At 37.1% G+C, this 16,471-nt stretch overlaps 3 non-coding genes and 67 pseudogenes across 3 annotated transcripts; all 70 read right to left on the bottom strand.

The window, feature by feature from the left end:
• Positions 1-81: 81 nt before the first annotated feature.
• Positions 82-200, bottom strand: LOC148459971 (5S ribosomal RNA; annotated as a pseudogene).
• A 115-nt stretch (positions 201-315) lies between these two features.
• Positions 316-434, bottom strand: LOC148459970 (5S ribosomal RNA). Its single transcript, XR_015874213.1, has one exon. It is a non-coding gene; the product is annotated as a 5S ribosomal RNA (ribosomal RNA).
• Positions 435-550: 116 nt separating this feature from the next.
• LOC148459969 (5S ribosomal RNA) lies at positions 551-669 on the bottom strand (annotated as a pseudogene).
• A 117-nt stretch (positions 670-786) lies between these two features.
• Positions 787-905, bottom strand: LOC148459968 (5S ribosomal RNA; annotated as a pseudogene).
• A 116-nt stretch (positions 906-1,021) lies between these two features.
• LOC148459967 (5S ribosomal RNA) lies at positions 1,022-1,140 on the bottom strand (annotated as a pseudogene).
• Positions 1,141-1,256: 116 nt separating this feature from the next.
• On the bottom strand, positions 1,257-1,375 carry LOC148459966 (5S ribosomal RNA; annotated as a pseudogene).
• A 116-nt stretch (positions 1,376-1,491) lies between these two features.
• On the bottom strand, positions 1,492-1,610 carry LOC148459965 (5S ribosomal RNA; annotated as a pseudogene).
• A 116-nt stretch (positions 1,611-1,726) lies between these two features.
• Positions 1,727-1,845, bottom strand: LOC148459964 (5S ribosomal RNA; annotated as a pseudogene).
• Positions 1,846-1,960: 115 nt separating this feature from the next.
• On the bottom strand, positions 1,961-2,079 carry LOC148459963 (5S ribosomal RNA; annotated as a pseudogene).
• Positions 2,080-2,195: 116 nt separating this feature from the next.
• On the bottom strand, positions 2,196-2,314 carry LOC148459962 (5S ribosomal RNA; annotated as a pseudogene).
• A 116-nt stretch (positions 2,315-2,430) lies between these two features.
• On the bottom strand, positions 2,431-2,549 carry LOC148459961 (5S ribosomal RNA; annotated as a pseudogene).
• Positions 2,550-2,665: 116 nt separating this feature from the next.
• LOC148459960 (5S ribosomal RNA) lies at positions 2,666-2,784 on the bottom strand (annotated as a pseudogene).
• A 116-nt stretch (positions 2,785-2,900) lies between these two features.
• Positions 2,901-3,019, bottom strand: LOC148459959 (5S ribosomal RNA; annotated as a pseudogene).
• Positions 3,020-3,134: 115 nt separating this feature from the next.
• On the bottom strand, positions 3,135-3,253 carry LOC148459958 (5S ribosomal RNA; annotated as a pseudogene).
• Positions 3,254-3,369: 116 nt separating this feature from the next.
• Positions 3,370-3,488, bottom strand: LOC148459957 (5S ribosomal RNA; annotated as a pseudogene).
• Positions 3,489-3,603: 115 nt separating this feature from the next.
• Positions 3,604-3,722, bottom strand: LOC148459956 (5S ribosomal RNA). The gene has a single exon (XR_015874212.1). It is a non-coding gene; the product is annotated as a 5S ribosomal RNA (ribosomal RNA).
• A 116-nt stretch (positions 3,723-3,838) lies between these two features.
• On the bottom strand, positions 3,839-3,957 carry LOC148459955 (5S ribosomal RNA; annotated as a pseudogene).
• Positions 3,958-4,074: 117 nt separating this feature from the next.
• Positions 4,075-4,193, bottom strand: LOC148459954 (5S ribosomal RNA; annotated as a pseudogene).
• A 116-nt stretch (positions 4,194-4,309) lies between these two features.
• LOC148459953 (5S ribosomal RNA) lies at positions 4,310-4,428 on the bottom strand (annotated as a pseudogene).
• A 115-nt stretch (positions 4,429-4,543) lies between these two features.
• LOC148459952 (5S ribosomal RNA) lies at positions 4,544-4,662 on the bottom strand (annotated as a pseudogene).
• Positions 4,663-4,778: 116 nt separating this feature from the next.
• LOC148459951 (5S ribosomal RNA) lies at positions 4,779-4,897 on the bottom strand (annotated as a pseudogene).
• A 115-nt stretch (positions 4,898-5,012) lies between these two features.
• LOC148459950 (5S ribosomal RNA) lies at positions 5,013-5,131 on the bottom strand. The gene has a single exon (XR_015874211.1). It is a non-coding gene; the product is annotated as a 5S ribosomal RNA (ribosomal RNA).
• A 116-nt stretch (positions 5,132-5,247) lies between these two features.
• Positions 5,248-5,366, bottom strand: LOC148459949 (5S ribosomal RNA; annotated as a pseudogene).
• A 117-nt stretch (positions 5,367-5,483) lies between these two features.
• LOC148459948 (5S ribosomal RNA) lies at positions 5,484-5,602 on the bottom strand (annotated as a pseudogene).
• Positions 5,603-5,717: 115 nt separating this feature from the next.
• Positions 5,718-5,836, bottom strand: LOC148459947 (5S ribosomal RNA; annotated as a pseudogene).
• Positions 5,837-5,952: 116 nt separating this feature from the next.
• On the bottom strand, positions 5,953-6,071 carry LOC148459946 (5S ribosomal RNA; annotated as a pseudogene).
• A 116-nt stretch (positions 6,072-6,187) lies between these two features.
• LOC148459945 (5S ribosomal RNA) lies at positions 6,188-6,306 on the bottom strand (annotated as a pseudogene).
• A 116-nt stretch (positions 6,307-6,422) lies between these two features.
• Positions 6,423-6,541, bottom strand: LOC148459944 (5S ribosomal RNA; annotated as a pseudogene).
• Positions 6,542-6,656: 115 nt separating this feature from the next.
• Positions 6,657-6,775, bottom strand: LOC148459943 (5S ribosomal RNA; annotated as a pseudogene).
• A 116-nt stretch (positions 6,776-6,891) lies between these two features.
• On the bottom strand, positions 6,892-7,010 carry LOC148459942 (5S ribosomal RNA; annotated as a pseudogene).
• A 116-nt stretch (positions 7,011-7,126) lies between these two features.
• LOC148459941 (5S ribosomal RNA) lies at positions 7,127-7,245 on the bottom strand (annotated as a pseudogene).
• Positions 7,246-7,360: 115 nt separating this feature from the next.
• LOC148459940 (5S ribosomal RNA) lies at positions 7,361-7,479 on the bottom strand (annotated as a pseudogene).
• A 117-nt stretch (positions 7,480-7,596) lies between these two features.
• LOC148459939 (5S ribosomal RNA) lies at positions 7,597-7,715 on the bottom strand (annotated as a pseudogene).
• A 116-nt stretch (positions 7,716-7,831) lies between these two features.
• LOC148459938 (5S ribosomal RNA) lies at positions 7,832-7,950 on the bottom strand (annotated as a pseudogene).
• Positions 7,951-8,066: 116 nt separating this feature from the next.
• LOC148459937 (5S ribosomal RNA) lies at positions 8,067-8,185 on the bottom strand (annotated as a pseudogene).
• A 116-nt stretch (positions 8,186-8,301) lies between these two features.
• Positions 8,302-8,420, bottom strand: LOC148459936 (5S ribosomal RNA; annotated as a pseudogene).
• Positions 8,421-8,536: 116 nt separating this feature from the next.
• Positions 8,537-8,655, bottom strand: LOC148459935 (5S ribosomal RNA; annotated as a pseudogene).
• A 115-nt stretch (positions 8,656-8,770) lies between these two features.
• Positions 8,771-8,889, bottom strand: LOC148459934 (5S ribosomal RNA; annotated as a pseudogene).
• A 116-nt stretch (positions 8,890-9,005) lies between these two features.
• LOC148459933 (5S ribosomal RNA) lies at positions 9,006-9,124 on the bottom strand (annotated as a pseudogene).
• Positions 9,125-9,241: 117 nt separating this feature from the next.
• LOC148459932 (5S ribosomal RNA) lies at positions 9,242-9,360 on the bottom strand (annotated as a pseudogene).
• Positions 9,361-9,476: 116 nt separating this feature from the next.
• On the bottom strand, positions 9,477-9,595 carry LOC148459931 (5S ribosomal RNA; annotated as a pseudogene).
• Positions 9,596-9,711: 116 nt separating this feature from the next.
• On the bottom strand, positions 9,712-9,830 carry LOC148459930 (5S ribosomal RNA; annotated as a pseudogene).
• Positions 9,831-9,945: 115 nt separating this feature from the next.
• On the bottom strand, positions 9,946-10,064 carry LOC148459929 (5S ribosomal RNA; annotated as a pseudogene).
• A 116-nt stretch (positions 10,065-10,180) lies between these two features.
• On the bottom strand, positions 10,181-10,299 carry LOC148459928 (5S ribosomal RNA; annotated as a pseudogene).
• Positions 10,300-10,415: 116 nt separating this feature from the next.
• On the bottom strand, positions 10,416-10,535 carry LOC148459927 (5S ribosomal RNA; annotated as a pseudogene).
• A 116-nt stretch (positions 10,536-10,651) lies between these two features.
• Positions 10,652-10,770, bottom strand: LOC148459926 (5S ribosomal RNA; annotated as a pseudogene).
• A 115-nt stretch (positions 10,771-10,885) lies between these two features.
• On the bottom strand, positions 10,886-11,004 carry LOC148459925 (5S ribosomal RNA; annotated as a pseudogene).
• A 116-nt stretch (positions 11,005-11,120) lies between these two features.
• On the bottom strand, positions 11,121-11,239 carry LOC148459924 (5S ribosomal RNA; annotated as a pseudogene).
• A 115-nt stretch (positions 11,240-11,354) lies between these two features.
• On the bottom strand, positions 11,355-11,473 carry LOC148459923 (5S ribosomal RNA; annotated as a pseudogene).
• A 116-nt stretch (positions 11,474-11,589) lies between these two features.
• Positions 11,590-11,708, bottom strand: LOC148459922 (5S ribosomal RNA; annotated as a pseudogene).
• Positions 11,709-11,824: 116 nt separating this feature from the next.
• LOC148459921 (5S ribosomal RNA) lies at positions 11,825-11,943 on the bottom strand (annotated as a pseudogene).
• A 116-nt stretch (positions 11,944-12,059) lies between these two features.
• On the bottom strand, positions 12,060-12,178 carry LOC148459920 (5S ribosomal RNA; annotated as a pseudogene).
• Positions 12,179-12,294: 116 nt separating this feature from the next.
• LOC148459919 (5S ribosomal RNA) lies at positions 12,295-12,413 on the bottom strand (annotated as a pseudogene).
• Positions 12,414-12,529: 116 nt separating this feature from the next.
• On the bottom strand, positions 12,530-12,648 carry LOC148459918 (5S ribosomal RNA; annotated as a pseudogene).
• Positions 12,649-12,764: 116 nt separating this feature from the next.
• Positions 12,765-12,884, bottom strand: LOC148459917 (5S ribosomal RNA; annotated as a pseudogene).
• A 116-nt stretch (positions 12,885-13,000) lies between these two features.
• On the bottom strand, positions 13,001-13,119 carry LOC148459916 (5S ribosomal RNA; annotated as a pseudogene).
• A 115-nt stretch (positions 13,120-13,234) lies between these two features.
• On the bottom strand, positions 13,235-13,353 carry LOC148459915 (5S ribosomal RNA; annotated as a pseudogene).
• A 116-nt stretch (positions 13,354-13,469) lies between these two features.
• LOC148459914 (5S ribosomal RNA) lies at positions 13,470-13,588 on the bottom strand (annotated as a pseudogene).
• A 115-nt stretch (positions 13,589-13,703) lies between these two features.
• On the bottom strand, positions 13,704-13,822 carry LOC148459913 (5S ribosomal RNA; annotated as a pseudogene).
• Positions 13,823-13,938: 116 nt separating this feature from the next.
• LOC148459912 (5S ribosomal RNA) lies at positions 13,939-14,057 on the bottom strand (annotated as a pseudogene).
• Positions 14,058-14,174: 117 nt separating this feature from the next.
• On the bottom strand, positions 14,175-14,293 carry LOC148459911 (5S ribosomal RNA; annotated as a pseudogene).
• Positions 14,294-14,409: 116 nt separating this feature from the next.
• On the bottom strand, positions 14,410-14,528 carry LOC148459910 (5S ribosomal RNA; annotated as a pseudogene).
• A 116-nt stretch (positions 14,529-14,644) lies between these two features.
• Positions 14,645-14,763, bottom strand: LOC148459909 (5S ribosomal RNA; annotated as a pseudogene).
• Positions 14,764-14,878: 115 nt separating this feature from the next.
• Positions 14,879-14,997, bottom strand: LOC148459908 (5S ribosomal RNA; annotated as a pseudogene).
• Positions 14,998-15,113: 116 nt separating this feature from the next.
• On the bottom strand, positions 15,114-15,232 carry LOC148459907 (5S ribosomal RNA; annotated as a pseudogene).
• Positions 15,233-15,348: 116 nt separating this feature from the next.
• LOC148459906 (5S ribosomal RNA) lies at positions 15,349-15,468 on the bottom strand (annotated as a pseudogene).
• Positions 15,469-15,584: 116 nt separating this feature from the next.
• Positions 15,585-15,703, bottom strand: LOC148459905 (5S ribosomal RNA; annotated as a pseudogene).
• Positions 15,704-15,819: 116 nt separating this feature from the next.
• LOC148459904 (5S ribosomal RNA) lies at positions 15,820-15,938 on the bottom strand (annotated as a pseudogene).
• Positions 15,939-16,053: 115 nt separating this feature from the next.
• On the bottom strand, positions 16,054-16,172 carry LOC148459903 (5S ribosomal RNA; annotated as a pseudogene).
• Positions 16,173-16,288: 116 nt separating this feature from the next.
• LOC148459902 (5S ribosomal RNA) lies at positions 16,289-16,407 on the bottom strand (annotated as a pseudogene).
• Between the last annotated feature and the right edge of the window lie 64 nt (positions 16,408-16,471).

The following is a 16,471-nucleotide window of genomic DNA, read 5'->3' as shown; positions in this document are numbered from 1 at the left end:
TTAACTCAAGAACATTCATTGATAAGTTGAAAAAATTTAATGTAAAATGTAATAGAAAAGAATGTTATGGCTGAATAAAATTACATACAGCACCTGGTATTCCCAGGTGGTCTCCCATCCAAGTACTAACCAGGCCCAACACTGCATAGCTTCCAAGATCAGACGAGATTGGGCATGTCCAGTGTGGTTTGGCTGTAGGTGCTCAAAAACATTAACTTTAGTCCTCTTTTACTTCTTAACTCAAGTAAATTCATTGATAAGTTTAAAAATGAAATGTAAAATGTAATAGAAAAGAATGTTATGGCAGTATAAAATTACCTACAGCACCTGGTATTCCCAGGTGGTCTCCCATCCAAGTACTAACCAGGCCCAACACTGCATAGCTTCCAAGATCAGATGAGATTGGGCATGTCCAGTGTGGTTTGGCTGTAGGTGCACAAAAACTTTAACTTTAGACCTCTTTTACTTCTTTACTCAAGTAAATTCATTGATAAGTTGAATAAATTAAATGTAAAATGTAATAGAAAAGAATGTTATGGCAGTATAAAATTACCTACAGCACCTGGGATTCCCAGGTGGTCTCCCATCCAAGTTCTAACCAGGCCCAACAATGAATAGCTTCCAAGATCAGACGAGATTGGGCATGCCCAGTGTGGTTTGGCTGTAGGTGCTCAAAAACATTAACTTTAGACCTCTTTTACTTCTTAACTCAAGTACATTCTATTGATAAGTTGAAAAAATGAAATGTAAAATGTAACAGAAAAGAATGTTATGGCAGTATAAAATTACCTACAGCTCCTGGTATTCCCAGGTGGTCTCCAATCCAAGTACTAACCAGGCCCAACACTGCATAGCTTCCAAGATCAGACGAGATTGGGCATGTCCAGTGTGGTTTGACTGTAGGTGCTCAAAAACATTAACTTTAGACCTCTATTACTTCTTAACTCAAGTAAATTGATTGATAAGTTGAAAAAATTAATTGTAAAATGTAATAGAAAAGAATGTTATGGCAGTATAAAATTACCTACAGCACCTGGTATTCCCAGGTGGTCTCCCATCCAAGTACTAACCAGGCCCAACACTGCATAGCTTCCAAGAGCAGATGAGATTCGGCATATCCAGTGTGGTTTGGCTGTAGGTGGTCAAAAACATTAACTTTAGACCTCTTTTACTTCTTTACTCAAGTAAATTCATTGATAAATTGAAAAAATTAAATGTAAAATGTAATAGAAAAGAATGTTATGGCAGTATAAAATTACCTACAGCTCCTGGTATTCCCATGTGGTCTCCCATCCAAGTACTAACCAGGCCCAACACTGCATAGCTTCCAAGATCAGACGAGATTGGGCATGTCCAGTGTGGTTGGGCTGTAGGTGCTCAAAAACATTAACTTTAGACCTCTATTACTTCTTAACTCAAGAAAATTCATTGATAAGTTGAAAAAATTAATTGTAAAATGTAATAGAAAAGAATATTATGGCAGTATAAAATTACCTACAGCACCTGGTATTCCCAGGTGGTCTCCCATCCAAGTACTTATTAGGCCCAATACTGCATAGCTTCCAAGATAAGACGAGATTGGGCATGTCCAGTGTGGTTTGGCTGTAGGTGCTCAAAAACATTAACTTTAGACCTCTTTTACTTCTTAACTCAAGTAAATTCATTGATAAGTTGAAAAAATTAAATGTAAAATGTAATAGAAAAGAATGTTATGTCAGTATAAAATTACCTACAGCACCTGGTATTCCCAGGTGGTCTCCCATCCAAGTACTAACCAAGCCCAACACTGCACAGCTTCCAAGATCAGATGAGATTGGGCATGTCCAGTGTGGTTTGGCTGTAGGTGCTCAAAAACTTTAACTTTAGACCTCTTTTACTTCTTAACGCAAGTAAATTCATTGATAAGTTTAAAAATGAAATGTAAAATGTAACAGAAAAGAATGTTATGGCAGTATAAAATTACCTACAGCAAATGGTATTACCAGGTGGTCTCCCATCCAAGTACTAACCAGGCCCAACACTGCATAGCTTCCAAGATCAGATGAGATTGGGCATGCCCAGTGTGGTTTGGCTGTAGGTGCTCAAAAACATTAACTTTAGACCTCTTTTACTTCTTAACTCAAGTAAATTCATTGATAAGTTGAAAAAATTTAATGTAAAATGTAATAGAAAAGAATGTTATGGCTGAATAAAATTACATACAGCACCTGGTATTCCCAGGTGGTCTCCCATCCAAATACTAACCAGGCCCAACACTGCATAGCTTCCAAGATCAGACGAGATTGGGCATGTCCAGTGTGGTTGGGCTGTATGTGCTCAAAAACATTAACTTTAGACCTCTATTACTTCTTAACTCAAGTAAATTCATTGATAAGTTGAAAAAATTAAATGTAAAATGTAATAGAAAAGAATGTCATGGCAGTATAAAATTACCTACAGCACCTGGTATTCCCAGGTGGTTTCCCATCCAAGTAGTAACCAGGCCCAACACTGCATAGCTTCCAAGATCAGACGAGATTGGGCATGTCCAGTGTGGTTTGGCTGTAGGTGCTCAAAGACGTTAACTTTAGACCTCTATTACTTCTTAACTCAAGTAAATTCATTGATAAGTTGAAAAAATTAATTGTAAAATGTAATAGAAAAGAATGTTATGGCAGTATAAAATTACCTACAGCACCTTGGATTCCCAGGTGGTCTCCCATCCAAGTACTTATCAGGCCCAATACTGCATAGCTTCCAAGATAAGACGAGATTGGGCATGTCCAGTGTGGTTTGGCTGTAGGTGCTCAAAAACATTAACTTTAGACCTCTTTTACTTCTTAACTCAAGTAAATTCATTGATAAGTTGAAAAAATTAAATGTAAAATGTAATAGAAAAGAATGTTATGTCAGTATAAAATTCGCTACAGCACCTGGTATTCCCAGGTGGTCTCCCATCCAAGTACTAACCAAGCCCAACACTGCACAGCTTCCAAGATCAGATGAGATTGGGCATGTCCAGTGTGGTTTGGCTGTAGGTGATCAAAAACATTAACTTTAGACCTCTTTTACTTCTTAACGCAAGTAAATTCATTGATAAGTTTAAAAATGAAATGTAAAATGTAACAGAAAAGAATGTTATGGCAGTATAAAATTACCTACAGTAAATGGTATTACCAGGTGGTCTCCCATCCAAGTACTAACCAGGCCCAACACTGCATAGCTTCCAAGATCAGATGAGATTGGGAATGCCCAGTGTGGTTTGGCTGTAGTTGCTCAAAAACATTAACTTTAGACCTCTTTTACTTCTTAACTCAAGTAAATTCATTGATAAGTTGAAAAAATTTAATGTAAAATGTAATAGAAAAGAATGTTATGGCTGAATAAAATTACATACAGCACCTGGCATTCCCCGGTGGTCTCCCATCCAAGTACTAACCAGGCCCAACACTGCATAGCTTCAAAGATCAGACGAGATTGGGCATGTCCAGTGTGGTTTGGCTGTAGGTGCTCAAAAACATTAATTTTAGTCCTCTTTTACTTCTTAACTCAAGTAAATTCATTGATAAGTTTAAAAATGAAATGTAAAATGTAATAGAAAAGAATGTTATGGCAGTATAAAATTACCTACAGCACCTGGTATTCCCAGGTGGTCTCCCATCCAAGTACTAACCAGGCCCAACACTGCATAGCTTCCAAGATCAGATGAGATTGGGCATGTCCAGTGTGGTTTGGCTGTAGGTGCACAAAAACTTTAACTTTAGACCTCTTTTACTTCTTTACTCAAGTAAATTCATTGATAAGTTGAATAAATTAAATGTAAAATGTAATAGAAAAGAATGTTATGGCAGTATAAAATGACCTACAGCACCTGGTATTCCCAGGTGGTCTCCCATCCAAGTTCTAACCAGGCCCAACACTGAATAGCTTCCAAGATCAGACGAGATTGGGCATTACCAGTGTGGTTTGGCTGTAGGTGCTCAAAAACATTAATTTTAGACCTCTTTTACTTCTTAACTCAAGTACATTCTATTGATAAGTTGAAAAAATGAAATGTAAAATGTAATAGAAAAGAATGTTATGGCAGTATAAAATTACCTACAGCACCTTGGATTCCCAGGTGGTCTCCCATCCAAGTACTTATCAGGCCCAATACTGCATAGCTTCCAAGATAAGACGAGATTGGGCATGTCCAGTGTGGTTTGGCTGTAGGTGCTCAAAAACATTAACTTTAGACCTCTTTTACTTCTTAACTCAAGTAAATTCATTGATAAGTTGAAAAAATTAAATGTAAAATGTAATAGAAAAGAATGTTATGTCAGTATAAAATTCGCTACAGCACCTGGTATTCCCAGGTGGTCTCCCATCCAAGTACTAACCAAGCCCAACACTGCACAGCTTCCAAGATCAGATGAGATTGGGCATGTCCAGTGTGGTTTGGCTGTAGGTGATCAAAAACATTAACTTTAGACCTCTTTTACTTCTTAACGCAAGTAAATTCATTGATAAGTTTAAAAATGAAATGTAAAATGTAACAGAAAAGAATGTTATGGCAGTATAAAATTACCTACAGTAAATGGTATTACCAGGTGGTCTCCCATCCAAGTACTAACCAGGCCCAACACTGCATAGCTTCCAAGATCAGATGAGATTGGGAATGCCCAGTGTGGTTTGGCTGTAGTTGCTCAAAAACATTAACTTTAGACCTCTTTTACTTCTTAACTCAAGTAAATTCATTGATAAGTTGAAAAAATTTAATGTAAAATGTAATAGAAAAGAATGTTATGGCTGAATAAAATTACATACAGCACCTGGCATTCCCCGGTGGTCTCCCATCCAAGTACTAACCAGGCCCAACACTGCATAGCTTCAAAGATCAGACGAGATTGGGCATGTCCAGTGTGGTTTGGCTGTAGGTGCTCAAAAACATTAATTTTAGTCCTCTTTTACTTCTTAACTCAAGTAAATTCATTGATAAGTTTAAAAATGAAATGTAAAATGTAATAGAAAAGAATGTTATGGCAGTATAAAATTACCTACAGCACCTGGTATTCCCAGGTGGTCTCCCATCCAAGTACTAACCAGGCCCAACACTGCATAGCTTCCAAGATCAGATGAGATTGGGCATGTCCAGTGTGGTTTGGCTGTAGGTGCACAAAAACTTTAACTTTAGACCTCTTTTACTTCTTTACTCAAGTAAATTCATTGATAAGTTGAATAAATTAAATGTAAAATGTAATAGAAAAGAATGTTATGGCAGTATAAAATGACCTACAGCACCTGGTATTCCCAGGTGGTCTCCCATCCAAGTTCTAACCAGGCCCAACACTGAATAGCTTCCAAGATCAGACGAGATTGGGCATTACCAGTGTGGTTTGGCTGTAGGTGCTCAAAAACATTAATTTTAGACCTCTTTTACTTCTTAACTCAAGTACATTCTATTGATAAGTTGAAAAAATGAAATGTAAAATGTAACAGAAAAGAATGTTATGGCAGTATAAAATTACCTACTGCTCCTGGTATTCCCAAGTGGTCTCCCATCCAAGTACTAACCAGGCCCAACACTGCATAGCTTCCAAGATCAGACGAGATTGGGCATGTCCAGTGTGGTTTGGCTGTAGGTGCTCAAAAACATTAACTTTAGACCTCTATTACTTCTTAACTCAAGTAAATTCATTGATAAGTTTAAAAATGAAATTTAAAATGTAATAGAAAAGAATGTTATGGCAGTATAAAATTACCTACAGCACCTGGTATTCCCAGGTGGTCTCCCATCCAAGTACTAACCAGGCCCAACACTGAATAGCTTCCAAGATCAGACGAGATTGCGCATGTCCAGTGTGGTTTGGCTGCAGGTGCTCAAAAACATTAACTTTAGACCTCTTTTACTTCTTAACTCAAGTAAATTCATTGATAAGTTGAAAAAATTAAATGTAAAATGTAATAGAAAAGAATGTTATGTCAGTATAAAATTACCTACAGCATCTGGTATTCCCAGGTGGTCTCCCATCCAAGTACTAACTAAGCCCAACACTGCATAGCTTTCAAGAGCAGATGAGATTGGGCATATCCAACGTGGTTTGGCTGTAGGTGCTCAAAAACATTAACTTTAGACCTCTATTACTTCTTAACTCAAGTAAATTCATTGATAAGTTGAAAAAATTAAATGTAAAATGTAATAGAAAAGAATGTCATGGCAGTATAAAATTACTTACAGCACCTGGTATTCCCAGGTGATCTCCCATCCAAGTACTAACCAGGCCCAACACTGCATAGCTTCCAAGATCAGACGAGATTGGGCATGTCCAGTGTGGTTTGGCTGTAGGTGCTCAAAAACATTAACTTTAGACCTCTTTTACTTCTTAACTCAAGTAAATTCATTGATAAGTTGAAAAAATTAATTGTAAAATGTAATAGAAAAGAATGTTATGGCAGTATAAAATTACCTACAGCACCTGGTATTCCCAGGTGGTCTCCCATCCAAGTACTAACCAAGCCCAACACTGCACAGCTTCCAAGATCAGATGAGATTGGGCATGTCCAGTGTGGTTTGGCTGTAGGTGATCAAAAACTTTAACTTTAGACCTCTTTTACTTCTTAACGCAAGTAAATTCATTGATAAGTTTAAAAATGAAATGTAAAATGTAACAGAAAAGAATGTTATGGCAGTATAAAATTACCTACAGTAAATGGTATTACCAGGTGGTCTCCCATCCAAGTACTAACCAGGCCCAACACTGCATAGCTTCCAAGATCAGATGAGATTGGGCATGCCCAGTGTGGTTTGGCTGTAGGTGCTCAAAAACATTAACTTTAGAACTCTTTTACTTCTTAACTCAAGTAAATTCATTGATAAGTTGAAAAAATTTAATGTAAAATGTAATAGAAAAGAATGTTATGGCTGAATAAAATTTCATACAGCACCTGGTATTCCCAGGTGGTCTCCCATCCAAGTTCTAACCAGGCCCAACACTGAATAACTTCCAAGATCAGACGAGATTGGGCATGCCCAGTGTGGTTTGGCTGTAGGTGCTCAAAAACATTAACTTTAGACCTCTTTTACTTCTTAACTCAAGTACATTCATTGATAAGTTGAAAAAATTTAATGTAAAATGTAATAGAAAAGAATGTTATGGCTGAATAAAATTACATACAGCACCTGGTATTCCCAGGTGGTCTCCCATCCAAGTACTAACCAGGCCCAACACTGCATAGCTTCCAAGATCAGACGAGATTGGGCATGTCCAGTGTGGTTTGGCTGTAGGTGCTCAAAAATATTAACTTTAGTCCTCTTTTACTTCTTAACTCAAGTAAATTCATTGATAAGTTTAAAAATGAAATGTAAAATGTAATAGAAAAGAATGTTATGGCAGTATAAAATTACCTACAGCACCTGGTATTCCCAGGTGGTCTCCCATCCAAGTTCTAACCAGGCCCAACACTGAATAGCTTCCAAGATCAGACGAGATTGGGCATGCCCAGTGTGGTTTGGCTGTAGGTGCTCAAAAACATTAACTTTAGACCTCTTTTACTTCTTAACTCAAGTACATTCTATTGATAAGTTGAAAAAATTAAATGTAAAATGTAACAGAAAAGAATGTTATGGCAGTATAAAATTACCTACAGCTCCTGGTATTCCCAGGTGGTCTCCAATCCAAGTACTAACCAGGCCCAACACTGCATAGCTTCCAAGATCAGACGAGATTGGGCATGTCCAGTGTGGTTTGACTGTAGGTGCTCAAAAACATTAACTTTAGACCTCTATTACTTCTTAACTCAAGTAAATTGATTGATAAGTTGAAAAAATTAATTGTAAAATGTAATAGAAAAGAATGTTATGGCAGTATAAAATTACCTACAGCACCTGGTATTCCCAGGTGGTCTCCCATCCAAGTACTAACCAGGCCCAACACTGCATAGCTTCCAAGAGCAGATGAGATTCGGCATATCCAGTGTGGTTTGGCTGTAGGTGGTCAAAAACATTAATTTTAGACCTCTTTTACTTCTTTACTCAAGTAAATTCATTGATAAATTGAAAAAATTAAATGTAAAATGTAATAGAAAAGAATGTTATGGCAGTATAAAATTACCTACAGCTCCTGGTATTCCCATGTGGTCTCCCATCCAAGTACTAACCAGGCCCAACACTGCATAGCTTCCAAGATCAGACGAGATTGGGCATGTCCAGTGTGGTTGGGCTGTAGGTGCTCAAAAACATTAACTTTAGACCTCTATTACTTCTTAACTCAAGTAAATTCATTGATAAGTTGAATAAATTAAATGTAAAATGTAATAGAAAAGAATGTTATGGCAGTATAAAATTACCTACAGCAAATGGTATTACCAGGTGGTCTCCCATCCAAGTACTAACCAGGCCCAACACTGCATAGCTTCCAAGATCAGATGAGATTGGGCATGCCCAGTGTGGTTTGGCTGTAGGTGCTCAAAAACATTAACTTTAGACCTCTTTTACTTCTTAACTCAAGTAAATTCATTGATAAGTTGAAAAAATTTAATGTAAAATGTAATAGAAAAGAATGTTATGGCTGAATAAAATTACATACAGCACCTGGTATTCCCAGGTGGTCTCCCATCCAAATACTAACCAGGCCCAACACTGCATAGCTTCCAAGATCAGACGAGATTGGGCATGTCCAGTGTGGTTTGGCTGTAGGTGCTCAAAAACATTAACTTTAGTCCTCTTTTACTTCTTAACTCAAGTAAATTCATTGATAAGTTTAAAAATGAAATGTAAAATGTAATAGAAAAGAATGTTATGGCAGTTTAAAATTACCAACAGCACCTGGTATTCCCAGGTGGTCTCCCATCCAAGTACTATCCAGGCCCAACACTGAATAGCTTCCAAGATCAGAAGAGATTGGGCATGTCCAGTGTGGTTTGGCTGTAGGTGCAGAAAAACTTTAACTTTAGACCTCTTTTACTTCTTTACTCAAGTAAATTCATTGATAAGTTGAATAAATTAAATGTAAAATGTAATAGTAAAGAATGTTATGGCAGTATAAAATTACCTACAGCACCTGGTATTCCCAGGTGGTCTCCCATCCAAGTTCTAACCAGGCCCAACACTGAATAGCTTCCAAGATCAGACGAGATTGGGCATGCCCAGTGTGGTTTGGCTGTAGGTGCTCAAAAACATTAACTTTAGACCTCTTTTACTTCTTAACTCAAGTACATTCTATTGATAAGTTGAAAAAATGAAATGTAAAATGTAACAGAAAAGAATGTTATGGCAGTATAAAATTACCTACAGCTCCTGGTATTCCCAGGTGGTCTCCCATCCAAGTACTAACCAGGCCCAACACTGCATAGCTTCCAAGATCAGACGATATTGGTCATGTCCAGTGTGGTTTGGCTGTAGGTGCTCAAAAACATTAACTTTAGACCTCTATTACTTCTTAACTCAAGTAAATTCATTGATAAGTTGAAAAAATTAATTGTAAAATGTAATAGAAAAGAATGTTATGGCAGTATAAAATTACCTACAGCACCTGGTATTCCCAGGTGGTCTCCCATCCAAGTACTAACCAGGCCCAACACTGAATAGCTTCCAAGATCAGACGAGATTGGGCATGTCCAGGGTGGTTTGGCTGTAGGTGCTCAAAAACATTAACTTTAGACCTCTTTTACTTCTTAACTCAAGTAAATTCATTGATAAGTTGAAAAAATTAAATGTAAAATGTAATAGAAAAGAATGTTATGTCAGTATAAAATTCCCTACAGCATCTGGTATTCCCAGGTGGTCTCCCATCCAAGTACTAACCAAGCCCAACACTGCACAGCTTCCAAGATCAGATGAGATTGGGCATGTCCAGTGTGGTTTGGCTGTAGGTGCTCAAAAACTTTAACTTTAGACCTCTTTTACTTCTTAACTCAAGTAAATTCATTGATAAGTTTAAAAATGAAATGTAAAATGTAACAGAAAAGAATGTTATGACAGTATGAAATTACCTACAGCTCCTGGTATTCCCAGGTGGTCTCCCATCCAAGTACTAACCTGGCCCAACACTGCATAGCTTCCAAGAGCAGACGAGATTGGGCATGTCCAGTGTGGTTTGGCTGTAGGCACTCAAAAAAATTAACTTTAGACCTCTTTTACTTCTTAACTCAAGTAAATTCATTGATAAGTTGAAAAAATTAAATGTAAAATGTAATAGAAAAGAATGTTATGGCAGTATAAAATTAACTACAGCTCCTAGTATTTCCAGGTGGTCTCCCATCCAAGTACTAACCAGGCCCAACACTGCATAGCTTCCAAGATCAGACGAGATTGGGCATGTCCAGTGTGGTTTGGCTATAGGAGCTCAAAAATATTAACTTTAGACCTCTTTTACTTCTTAACTCAAGTAAATTCATTGATAAGTTGAAAAAATTAATTGTAAAATGTAATAGAAAAGAATGTTATGGCAGTATAAAATTACCTACAGCACCTGGTATTCCCAGGTGGTCTCTCATCCAAGTACTAACCAGGCCCAATACTGCATAGCTTCCAAGATCAGACCAAATTGGGCATGTCCAGTTTGGTTATGGCTGTAGGTGCTCAAAAATATTAACTTTAGACCTCTTTTACTTCTTAACTCAAGTAAATTCATTGATAAGTTGAAAAAATTAAATGTAAAATGTAATAGAAAAGAATGTTATGTCAGTATAAAATTACCTACAGCACCTGGTATTCCCAGGTGGTCTCCCATCCAAGTACTAACCAAGACCAACACTGCACAGTTTTCAAGATCAGATTAGATTGGGCATGTCCAGTGTGGTTTGGCTGTAGGTGCTCAAAAACTTTAACTTTAGACCTCTTTTACTTCTTAACGCAAGTAAATTCATTGATAAGTTTAAAAATGAAATGTAAAATGTAACAGAAAAGAATGTTATGGCAGTATAAAATTACCTACAGCAAATGGTATTACCAGGTGGTCTCCCATCCAAGTACTAACCAGGCCCAACACTGCATAGCTTCCAAGATCAGATGAGATTGGGCATGCCCAGTGTGGTTTGGCTGTAGGTGCTCAAAAACATTAACTTTAGACCTCTTTTACTTCTTAACTCAAGTAAATTCATTGATAAGTTGAAAAAATTTAATGTAAAATGTAATAGAAAAGAATGTTATGGCTGAATAAAATTACATACAGCACCTGGTATTCCCAGGTGGTCTCCCATCCAAGTACTAACCAGGCCCAACACTGCATAGCTTCCAAGATCAGACGAGATTGGGCATGTCCAGTGTGGTTTGGCTGTAGGTGCTCAAAATCATTAACTTTAGTCCTCTTTTACTTCTTAACTCAAGTAAATTCATTGATAAGTTTAAAAATGAAATGTAAAATGTAATAGAAAAGAATGTTATGGCAGTTTAAAATTACCAACAGCACCTGGTATTCCCAGGTGGTCTCCCATCCAAGTACTAACCAGGCCCAACACTGCATAGCTTCCAAGATCAGATGAGATTGGGCATGTCCAGTGTGGTTTGGCTGTAGGTGCACAAAACCTTTAACTTTAGACCTCTTTTACTTCTTTACTCAAGTAAATTCATTGATAAGTTGAATAAATTAAATGTAAAATGTAATAGAAAAGAATGTTATGGCAGTATAAAATTACCTACAGCAAATGGTATTACCAGGTGGTCTCCCATCCAAGTACTAACCAGGCCCAACACTGCATAGCTTCCAAGATCAGACGAGATTGGGCATGTCCAGTGTGGTTTGGCTGTAGGTGCTCAAAAATATTAACTTTAGACCTCTATTACTTCTTAACTCAAGTAAATTCATTGATAAGTTGAAAAAATTAATTGTAAAATGTAATAGAAAAGAATGTTATGGCAGTATAAAATTACCTACAGCACCTGGTATTCCCAGGTGGTCTCCCATCCAAGTACTAACCAGGCCCAATACTGCATAGCTTCCAAGATCAGACGAGATTGGGCATGTCCAGTTTGGTTTGGCTGTAGGTGCTCAATAACATTAACTTTAGACCTCTTTTACTTCTTAACTCAAGTAAATTCATTGATAAGTTGAAAAAATTAAATGTAAAATGTAATAGAAAAGAATGTTATGTCAGTATAAAATTACCTACAGCACCTGGTATTCCCAAGTGGTCTCCCATCCAAGTACTAACCAAGACCAACACTGCACAGTTTCCAAGATCAGATTAGATCGGGCATTTCCAGTGTGGTTTGGCTGTAGGTGCTCAAAAACTTTAACTTTAGACCTCTTTTACTTCTTAACTCAAGTAAATTCATTGATAAGTTGAAAAAATTAAATGTAAAATGTAATAGAAAAGAATGTTATGTCAGTATAAAATTCCATACAGCATCTGGTATTCCCAGTTGGTCTCCCATCCAAGTACTAACCAAGCCCAACACTGCACAGCTTCCAAGATCAGATGAGATTGGGCATGTCCAGTGTGGTTTGGCTGTAGGTGCTCAAAAACTTTAACTTTAGACCTCTTTTACTTCTTAACTCAAGTAAATTCATTGATAAGTTGAAAAAATTAAATGTAAAATGTAATAGAAAAGAATGTTATGGCAGTATAAAATTAACTACAGCTCCTAGTATTTCCAGGTGGTCTCCCATCCAAGTACTAACCAGGCCCAACACTGCATAGCTTCCAAGATCAGACGAGATTGGGCATGTCCAGTGTGGTTTGGCTATAGGAGCTCAAAAATATTAACTTTAGACCTCTTTTACTTCTTAACTCAAGTAAATTCATTGATAAGTTGAAAAAATTAATTGTAAAATGTAATAGAAAAGAATGTTATGGCAGTATAAAATTACCTACAGCACCTGGTATTCCCAGGTGGTCTCTCATCCAAGTACTAACCAGGCCCAATACTGCATAGCTTCCAAGATCAGACCAAATTGGGCATGTCCAGTTTGGTTATGGCTGTAGGTGCTCAAAAATATTAACTTTAGACCTCTTTTACTTCTTAACTCAAGTAAATTCATTGATAAGTTGAAAAAATTAAATGTAAAATGTAATAGAAAAGAATGTTATGTCAGTATAAAATTACCTACAGCACCTGGTATTCCCAGGTGGTCTCCCATCCAAGTACTAACCAAGACCAACACTGCACAGTTTCCAAGATCAGATTAGATTGGGCATGTCCAATGTGGTTTGGCTGTAGGTGCTCAAAAACTTTAACTTTAGACCTCTTTTACTTCTTAACGCAAGTAAATTCATTGATAAGTTTAAAAATGAAATGTAAAATGTAACAGAAAAGAATGTTATGGCAGTATAAAATTACCTACAGCAAATGGTATTACCAGGTGGTCTCCCATCCAAGTACTAACCAGGCCCAACACTGCATAGCTTCCAAGATCAGATGCGATTGGGCATGCCCAGTGTGGTTTGGCTGTAGGTGCTCAAAAACATTAACTTTAGACCTCTTTTACTTCTTAACTCAAGTAAATTCATTGATAAGTTGAAAAAATTTAATGTAAAATGTAATAGAAAAGAATGTTATGGCTGAATAAAATTACATACAGCACCTGGTATTCCCAGGGGGTCTCCCATCCAAGTACTAACCAGGCCCAACACTGCATAGCTTCCAAGATCAGACGAGATTGGGCATGTCCAGTGTGGTTTGGCTGTAGGTGCTCAAAAACATTAACTTTAGTCCTCTTTTACTTCTTAACTCAAGTAAATTCATTGATAAGTTTAAAAATGAAATGTAAAATGTAATAGAAAAGAATGTTATGGCAGTTTAAAATTACCAACAGCACCTGGTATTCCCAGGTGGTCTCCTATCCAAGTACTAACCAGGCCCAACACTGCATAGCTTCCAAGATCAGATGAGATTGGGCATGTCCAGTGTGGTTTGGCTGTAGGTGCACAAAAACTTTAACTTTAGACCTCTTTTACTTCTTTACTCAAGTAAATTCATTGATAAGTTGAATAAATTAAATGTAAAATGTAATAGAAAAGAATGTTATGGCAGTATAAAATTACCTACAGCACCTGGTATTCCCAGGTGGTCTCCCATCCAAGTTCTAACCAGGCCCAACACTGAATAGCTTCCAAGATCAGACGAGATTGGGCATGCCCAGTGTGGTTTGGCTGTAGGTGCTCAAAAACATTAACTTTAGACCTCTTTTACTTCTTAACTCAAGTACATTCTATTGATAAGTTGAAAAAATGAAATGTAAAATGTAACAGAAAAGAATGTTATGGCAGTATAAAATTACCTACCGCTCCTGGTATTCCCAGGTGGTCTCCCATCCAAGTACTAACCAGGCCCAACACTGCATAGCTTCCAAGATCAGATGATATTGGGCATGTCCAGTGTGGTTTGGCTGTAGGTGCTCAAAAACATTAACTTTAGACCTCTATTACTTCTTAACTCAAGTAAATTCATTGATAAGTTGAAAAAATTAATTGTAAAATGTAATAGAAAAGAATGTTATGGCAGTATAAAATTACCTACAGCACCTGGTATTCCCAGGTGGTCTCCCATCCAAGTACTAACCAGGCCCAACACTGAATTGCTTAAAAGATCAGACGAGATTGGGCATGTCCAGGGTGGTTTGGCTGTAGGTGCTCAAAAACATTAACTTTAGACCTCTTTTACTTCTTAACTCAAGTAAATTCATTGATAAGTTGAAAAAATTAAATGTAAAATGTAATAGAAAAGAATGTTATGTCAGTATAAAATTCCATACAGCATCTGGTATTCCCAGGTGGTCTCCCATCCAAGTACTAACCAAGCCCAACACTGCACAGCTTCCAAGATCAGATGAGATTGGGCATGTCCAGTGTGGTTTGGCTGTAGGTGCTCAAAAACTTTAACTTTAGACCTCTTTTACTTCTTAACTCAAGTAAATTCATTGATAAGTTTAAAAATGAAATGTAAAATGTAACAGAAAAGAATGTTATGGCAGTATGAAATTACCTACAGCTCCTGGTATTCCCAGGTGGTCTCCCATCCAAGTACTTACCTGGCCCAACACTGCATAGCTTCCAAGAGCAGACGAGATTGGGCATGTCCAGTGTGGTTTGGCTGTAGGCACTCAAAAAAATTAACTTTAGACCTCTTTTACTTCTTAACTCAAGTAAATTCATTGATAAGTTGAAAAAATTAAATGTAAAATGTAATAGAAAAGAATGTTATGGCAGTATAAAATTAACTACAGCTCCTAGTATTTCCAGGTGGTCTCCCATCCAAGTACTAACCAGGCCCAACACTGCATAGCTTCCAAGATCAGACGAGATTGGGCATGTCCAGTGTGGTTTGGCTATAGGAGCTCAAAAATATTAACTTTAGACCTCTTTTACTTCTTAACTCAAGTAAATTCATTGATAAGTTGAAAAAATTAATTGTAAAATGTAATAGAAAAGAATGTTATGGCAGTATAAAATTACCTACAGCACCTGGTATTCCCAGGTGGTCTCTCATCCAAGTACTAACCAGGCCCAATACTGCATAGCTTCCAAGATCAGACCAAATTGGGCATGTCCAGTTTGGTTATGGCTGTAGGTGCTCAAAAATATTAACTTTAGACCTCTTTTACTTCTTAACTCAAGTAAATATATTTATAAGTTGAAAAAATTAAATGTAAAATGTAATAGAAAAGAATGTTATGTCAGTATAAAATTACCTACAGCACCTGGTATTCCCAGGTGGTCTCCCATCCAAGTACTAACCAAGACCAACACTGCACAGTTTCCAAGATCAGATTAGATTGGGCATGTCCAGTGTGGTTTGGCTGTAGGTGCTCAAAAACTTTAACTTTAGACCTCTTTTACTTCTTAACGCAAGTAAATTCATTGATAAGTTGAAAAAATTTAATGTAAAATGTAATAGAAAAGAAAGTTATGGCTGAATAAAATTACATACAGCACCTGGTATTCCCAGGTGGTCTCCCATCCAAGTACTAACCAGGCCCAACACTGCATAGCTTCCAAGATCAGACGAGATTGGGCATGTCCAGTGTGGTTTGGCTGTAGGTGCTCAAAAACATTAACTTTAGTCCTCTTTTACTTATTAACTCAAGTAAATTCATTGATAAGTTTAAAAATGAAATGTAAAATGTAATAGAAAAGAATGTTATGGCAGTTTAAAATTACCAACAGCACCTGGTATTCCCAGGTGGTCTCCTATCCAAGTACTAACCAGGCCCAACACTGCATAGCTTCCAAGATCAGATGAGATTGGGCATGTCCAGTGTGGTTTGGCTGTAGGTGCACAAAAACTTTAACTTTAGACCTCTTTTACTTCTTTACTCAAGTAAATTCATTGATAAGTTGAATAAATTAAATGTAAAATGTAATAGAAAAGAATGTTATGGCAGTATAAAATTACCTACAGCACCTGGTATTCCCAGGTGGTCTCCCATCCAAGTTCTAACCAGGCCCAACACTGAATAGCTTCCAAGATCAGACGAGATTGGGCATGCCCAGTGTGGTTTGGCTGTAGGTGCTCAAAAACATTAACTTTAGACCTCTATTACTTCTTAACTCAAGTAAATTCATTGATAAGTTG

Source organism: Taudactylus pleione, unplaced genomic scaffold, assembly GCF_031769625.1.
Source record: "Taudactylus pleione unplaced genomic scaffold, aTauple2 ptg000967l, whole genome shotgun sequence".
Classification (NCBI taxonomy): Eukaryota; Metazoa; Chordata; class Amphibia; order Anura; family Myobatrachidae; genus Taudactylus; species Taudactylus pleione.
The sequence above is the reverse complement of the archived record's forward strand: the minus strand, read 5'-3'. Positions and strand labels throughout refer to the sequence as shown.